At 43.9% G+C, this 7,500-nt stretch overlaps 1 protein-coding gene across 1 annotated transcript in view; it reads right to left on the bottom strand.

Moving 5' to 3' along the window:
* Positions 1–5,559: 5,559 nt before the first annotated feature.
* The window catches only part of LOC134444374 (rho-related GTP-binding protein RhoA-C-like), a 31,812-nt gene continuing 29,871 nt past the window's right edge, over positions 5,560–7,500 (bottom strand). Inside the window, exon 5 of the mRNA XM_063193710.1 lies at positions 5,560–7,500. This exon is cut by the window's right edge and continues 266 nt beyond it. The gene's annotated coding sequence lies outside the window, so the exon portion shown is untranslated.

The raw sequence follows: 7,500 nt of genomic DNA, 5'->3' as shown, positions 1-7,500 counted from the left end.
CCCACACACTGGCGCCGATGTCCGCGGACATTTGCGGATGTCGGATAGCAATTAGAGACGAGTTCTATCTTGTCGTCACCGCCCATTGACTATCCATGCTATGTTCCTGTGAAATTGGGTTTGGCAGTCAGAATTGTGTTGGAAGCGAAAGCGCTCCGCAGTGTTGTCGGAGACAATGTGCGGAAGCCCTAAGACTCTGCAGTTTATTCTGATGATCTTTGATTTCATTTATCACCGCATGATTCAGATTGAGCATGTCCTTTGTGTCAGTAATTCATTCATTGATGTTTTTCTTTTTTTATTTTTACTTTCCAGCAATTCATTCATTGATGTTTTTTTTATTCTTATTATTTTACTGTATCATCTTCTCATGAGTTGATTGACTGTTTGGCTTCTGGAGGAACGAGCATAGCCAGGGCTGGACTGGCCATCTGGCATAGCGGGCATATCCTGGTGGGCCCCACACCCTTGTGGGCCCCTATTGGCCATCTGGCATAGCGGGCATTTCCCGGTGGGCCCCACACCCTCGTTGGCCCCCTATTTTTGGACTGGCCATCTGGCATAGCGGGCATTTCCCAATGGGCCCCACTCCTTCGTGGGCCCCTATTGGCCATCTGGCATAGCGAGCATTTCCTGGTGGGCCCCACTCTCTTGTGGGTTTTTTTACATTTCTGAAAATAGGGGCCCATGAGGGTGCCGGGCCCACCTGTGGGTCAATTCTTGCTCCACTTATTATGAGGAGTCCCTTTAAGCCATAAGTGCCCAGGCCCTATTTCTCCAGCTCTGGGCACAGAATGTCAATATACTCTACTACTTCATGGACCCAGGATCACATGTTTCGCTCCACAGACTATCACGAGGCTACTTTTCAAAGTGAAGTGACACCCATTTTTTACGAATTTCCCCAAAGACTATCCAATAACAAGCTCTCAGTGTAATTAATAATTGGATACACCNACTTAGCTATTACACTTAGCCTTTGTTGGGCAGTATAGATAGATGGGATCCTCTTCAGGGGTGCATTTCTCAAAAGCGTAGTTGTTAGCCATTAGCAACTTGGGTGGTTGTCAATGGGAAATTGCATTGCAAACAACAAAGTAGCTAACATAGTTAGCAACTATGGTTTCAATAAATGCACCTCAGCTTTGTTGATGTGCTGGTGATCTGTATTTATTGTGTGTTAATAAAAACAAATGGGGCTTTCAATCATTTGACGTTTGGTTGTGTTTGCTACCGATAAAAACAAAAGCAGTCAGGGATAGTAACTAGTCCCCTTTCCACTTCTAGATGCCCACAACCACAGCCTGAGAAATCCCATGTTGCTTTGCACAATCGTTCCGATCTGAAAGACAGCATGGAATCTAACCCTCAGCGAGGGTTCCAGATCATGGTCCTTGTCTTTCTCCAATCAGAGAGCAGGGAGGCGCGAAAAGGCGATGACTGCAGTTTGTTTGAATTGATACAACTGACATGATTGACTATGTATGCCTAATGATACACATTTGTAATGCCCAATAAACAGCTGTCGGCAATCGTAATCGACACACTGTCTATGGGATTTACAGTAGGCAGGTCTAAGTCTGGTGTTAACAGTCAACCATAATAACAGGGTGGAATTAGTTGGGGTTTGGAGGTGGGGCTATAATGTAGAGGGGGTGGGGGTCTGGGGATTGTCCTCCCTTCTGGGTGCGATATCAAAAAAAGATTCTACATGGTTTTAATTGTTTCAATGTAACTTCATTCCTATCTCTGAAAAGCGTGAAACATAGAGTTACAATATGCCCCCCCCCCCCCCCCCCCCCCCCCCCACCCCCCCCCCCCCCCCCCCCCCCCCCCCCCCCCAACAAATCAAACCCTGCATTCAATTACATTTGAAGAGTTCAGATGCAAACCCCCCTAGGTGCCCTTATGAGAAAAAAAAACGTAATTATTTTTTATGTAATATAAAGCTATCAAAATTGCATATTTTTTAAAATAATATAACTATGTATATGTATTGTCAAGTACATGAATGTAAACCAAACCAAAAAACAGGGTTCTCTAAAAATATAGGTGTATAGGTCTTCAGAAATGGAGTTAGGGGGTTTTGCATCTGAACTCTTCATTTACGTACATGTCAATTACCTTATACAGAAACAGAAACTCCAGCAGCCCATAAGGAAGAGACAGACACAGTAGTTAAATACATGTTTTATATTTGGCAACATTTTTATTCGTAAGGTATCCTCTTTCAGAATATAATTCATGTTTTAATACTAGTACTTCAACATCACCAAGGCCTGGAGACCACAATGGCACTCCAGACAAGTTCTTGTCAGACTTTATATAATTTTATTATATTATATTTTATTATATGATATTATGGTAACACTTTATTTTAGGGATACATCTACTAGCACTAATACATACAATGTTCCTGTATAAGTAACTTGTAAGGCATGTATTCGCAAATGTCTTGTTCATGCACAATAAGGGACTTATTACCAATTTAACCTTAGTAAGGACCTAGTAGGCCTTAGCGTTTGCTTAGTACATGCCTTACAAGTTACTTATGCAGGCATTAACATTGTATGTATTAGTGCTAATAGATGTATCCCTAAAATAAAGTGTTACCGATTATTGGCCCTGTTTGAGACGATGCATGCTGTGCAAATGTGTGCAGCATACATATGCACTACGCAATCACAATGCAAAGACATTTGTGACCAGACTGTAACATTGTAACGCATTGTGATGCATTGTAGAGCACTGCTCAGATTTTCGATGCATGCGCCATCACAAACGAGACCACAGACACACAGAAACGGCATGGGCACAGGTCACATGACTCAGTCACATGACGTATTTGTACTGTAGGTGATTTGTAATTGGTCACTGCCTGTTGTGACTGGGTTGTGGTCAGAGGTAACCTGGCTCTCACGCAGCTCACGAAGTGTAACGAAGATGCACGAAGCACTAGGGGTCTCGCGAGAGCCAGGCTAGGTCAGAGGAGCCCGAGGCCGTGCTCGTGATGGAGCAAAAGACGATTAAATCCAATCAAATCGAGCCCACGCACATGCATATATGACAAACCTCTATGTAACCTGATTGCATCATACCCTTTCGGAAATAAAGGTACAGAACTCGTCACTGTGGCAGTACCTCCAAGGGGAGTACCATTGTTTCGCTTGATTGAATGGTACCCCAAAAAAGAGGTTCGTTCAGTTTCTTGCAATGTCGACCAATGTGCATCTGTCACTTCTTTTTGTTGAGGTACCACCCAAGCGACGCAATGGTACTCCCCTTGAGCGACGACTTCTGTACCTTTATTTCTGAGAGTGTACAGTAGGTGTTTTCAGAGTGCTTATGGGCTGCATCGATTAGATTGTATTTGGACATTTGCTCCACCTTGAATGCTGTTAAGTATAGAGATTGCCAACGTGACGTCATTGCCCTCACCAAATTTACTTCTAGGTCTGTTTGTTCTTGTTTACACGACTAGGATTGGCGGACCCAGGCTACTATCTGACAAGCGCTAGAATTTGATTTGCCCACGATGGGGGCTAAAGGCGTTGCCGACCCATTTCATCACATGTCTTGGCAAACTCTATTGTGGCCACCATCTCGAATGCTATTGGCTACTGTGGCTGTCCCACAGTGTCAGAAGCCTCGTTATCGTTATATCACAAGTCACATGGCTAAGGACTGGACTGGACCCGTGAAAGATGGCTGACCTGGATGAAAGCCTGGCTCACGTCTTTACTTTATAGACTGTATCCACTTAAAAACTAGTCTAATGTAAAATAGTCTTCTTTGCTATGTAGAAATGGCCAGTCAAGAACAACGCATTAGAGATAATCTGTAGATTATGTGTCATGATCACTGGCTAGCGGAGGGGCCTTATCCATCTTACAGCCAAGCAAGCTTCTGAAAGACTTGCTGTTTAACCACAGTGGACCTGGAACTACAATACTATGAGACCAGGTTTCATCTGTAATGGGCCATTTTTTACTTCAGACTGGACCTGCAGTATCAATAGACCAGGTTTCATCTGTTATGTCTGCATCTGATACTTTAAGATTAGGTCACATTAACTAGAATGGGCAACGTTAGAGACTGAAATTGCATTTAGGACGGGTAAGGATGGGTTCTGTTCGGAAAGAGACGAGCTCTAGTGAAGGACATTTAACCAGAACCAGAACCCAGGACTGTTCTGAAAGAGACAGGCTCTAGAACCAGAACTCAGGGCTGTTCTGAGAAACACAAGCTCTAGAAACAGAACTCAAGACTGTTGTAAAAGAGACAGACTCTAGAACCAGAACCGAAGACTGTTTTGAATAGAGACTCTAGAACCAGAACTAAGGACTGTTCTGAAGGAGAAAGAACTAGAACCAGTACCCAAAGGACTGAGTTACAGTTGTTGACGGAGCCCAGAGTATGACATCATCGGCTCTGGACCAATCATGGTGTCAGAACTGCTGTTAGACAGAAGAGCATCAGAGGCAACTTAGGTCTGCCTGGGTCTATACAGCAGCAGGACACACACACACTCTCTCTCACACTCACACACACACACTCTCGCACACACACACACACACACACACACACTCAGTGTGTACCTGTGCTTGGGACCCCTGGCAGTAAGGCCGTGTTTAGGTGTCTGGTGACGCTGATCAGAGGTCAAAGGTCAATCCAGAGTCCTACAGGGCACCAGACGGTCGTCATGGCAACAAGATTAACATTAAGGTCAGGCCGCCGCGCTGGTTACCATGGTATCTCACAGGAAGTGATGCGCCCTCAGCCTCAAAGGTTAAAGGGAAGGAGAAACTGTTACCCAGGAAACCACCTGGGCACGCCATGTCCATGTCTGTGCTTCAACGTGTGTGTGTGTGTGTGTGTGTGTGTGTGTGTGTGTGTGTGTGTGTGTGTGTGTGTGTGTGTGTGTGTGTGTGTGTGCCCAGTGTGTGTGTGTGTGTGTGTGTGTGTGTGCGCGTGCAGGGGTGGGCCCTGTTATGGGGTGGCACATCATGAAACCTGTCCCCCCGACATATCAAATATCAGCAAATAGGGTGTTATTTCTGTGCCATTGCCACACTATTGTTTCCTCAGCAATTATATGCATTTCTTTCGCCGATTTTCAATGTTTTTTCGTGGGTGGCGGTGTCACGGTTGGGTGTGCGTGTGTGTGTGTGTGTGTGTGTGCTCCGCAGTCTACACCATATAGATCTGGAATGGACCGTCAAAACATAAACAAACATGTAGACTGTAGACTGAGACAGGGTAGCCTACTACTCCAAGAACCAGGCTACAGCTTTACCAGAGATTCTTTAAGTATATAGAGATATGCCAATGTAATAGGTTGCTATGGGCACCTAACATGACCAGGTTCCGGTCTGCCTAAAGGGACGTGTCATAATGCTCCTACAATGAATAGAACAGTCCTTAGGTCTGCCTAAAGGGGGATCCCCCCCCCCTCCCCCTTGCGACAGTAGAACCCGGAAACAATGGGCCAATGGAACCTCTCTCTTATCTACTCTCTCTGCCCATACTGCCATAGAAAGGCAAAGTGACAGCACTTGAGTTTAGACTGCAAATGGTCTTCATAACACCTCTTTTATTATCTTGTGACAAAGCCATATGGGTCCCATTTTAGAAATATCGCTATGTCAAATTTGCAGTAACTACAATATCCAACCCAATACCAATACTTAGACATTTTTTCTCGGTTTCAATGAAGGTGTAGTTTCTGCACTTTGCCTTTGTAGGTTTACGTAGTTATCCACCTGGCTAAGTTGACCTACAGCAGTGTTTCTCAAACTTTTTCAGGCCGAGGACCAATTTGCCCCCCCAAAAAATATTCAGGGACCACCTGTCAACTGAATTGACAGTTGAGGGGTGCTTATTTGACACTGCTCATTTCGATGCAATATATTCACAATATATTCACGATGCAATATATTCACATTATATTCACATAAGACTGCATTTTTGTGGTTAAAATAATACTTCAGCTATGTTTAGTTTTGTAATTATGTTACAAATATAGCTTACTCCTAGCTAGTCTTGGAAAAGTAGAAATCCCCTCGCGGACCACCTGAACACTGTCGCGGACCACCAGTGGTCCCCGGACCACACTTTGAGAATCACTGACCTACAGGAAGTGGTAAACCTGCTACAGTTTTTCTCAATTGGTTTTGTACATTTCTCACAACAGAATAATGATTCCCAAAAGTCTTTGTTCAATTGTGACTTCCTGGTGTTACCTGTGCACATGGTCAAATCAGTTTCTCATTGTTTTCGGCATATAGCAAATGCTCTCGTTCACCATGCCATGGCTGTGTACAATTCTCAGTGATTTCGTACATTATCAATTGCTTTTGTCATATCACTCAAAAAGCTTTGTCACTGAATGCATGCAACTATGTCAATCTTATCTGAGCAATGTAATATAAAGCCAAATTTACAACATTTCCCATCCAATCTAAACAACATTTCGCTTCAGAAAAGATCCTCAAGAGTGTACTATTCAATTGACAACATGAGAAATTGATTTGACTAGCTTGTCCATACACTATGACACAATGACTAACCATTCTGCTGGCGCTGATACGTTCATTGACACAAAAACTTGGTTTTGAAAGACAAACTAAGGGTTTTGAGCAAGAGACTCGGTTTTGCAGGTTATCCACGGTGTTTTGCCATTTGTTAAAGCTGTTTTGAGAATAAATGTTATGTTTTGCAAATTGCGAGAGAGATTCGAGAAATGTACAAAACCAATTGAGAAATACTGTAATAGATAGTCCACATGTGTCATTTATACCTCTTTTCCACTGCTGGTTTTCTGGTAGGTCCACAGCGTGACACAGCCACCACTTTCTGCTTTTCGAATATGCACCGCACAGCTTAATCGTGAAGCAAAAAGTGGTGGCTGAGTCGTGCTATGTTGAGCTGTAGGCCTACCACACAAACAGCAGTGGAAAAGAGGCATTAGGTGTCATCCTCCTCCATGACTGAGGTACCCTGGGCATGGTACCGTCCCACCACACTGCTCCCTTTCGGGCACCATGACAGGTGCCACGACTCCTGGCTCTTGTATTAGGTGATTCACCATTACCTCAAGGTCAATTTAACCTGGTGTACTACTAAGCCAGGTTCTTGGAATACCCCCCCTAGTCCTCCATAAGAGTACACTGATGTACATGTCAACAATGTTACATGCTCAGATATATAGAATGAAATAGGAGGAAAGAAAAGAAACGGAATGAACTATTGAAGTAATAAACTTCTTTTCACAGTCTCTGACTTTGATGAAATGCACAAAACAGGAGATAATTAAGTGACGCTCACTGTGTGTGTGTGTGTGTGTGTGTGTGTGTGTGTGTAGGTATGCGTGCCACGTGTGAATGTGTTTTCGTGTCTGTAAATGTGAAAAGAGGGTAGTAGTAGGGAACAATATGCGCCTGCATTTGTGTGTGTGTGTGTGTGTGTGTGTGTGTTTCAAAGCAGGGTGTAGCGTATTCT

This window comes from Engraulis encrasicolus, unplaced genomic scaffold (genome assembly GCF_034702125.1).
Source record: "Engraulis encrasicolus isolate BLACKSEA-1 unplaced genomic scaffold, IST_EnEncr_1.0 scaffold_52_np1212, whole genome shotgun sequence".
Taxonomy (NCBI): domain Eukaryota; kingdom Metazoa; phylum Chordata; class Actinopteri; order Clupeiformes; family Engraulidae; genus Engraulis; species Engraulis encrasicolus.
Note: the sequence above shows the minus strand (reverse complement) of the source record. Positions and strands in the feature narration are given on the sequence as shown.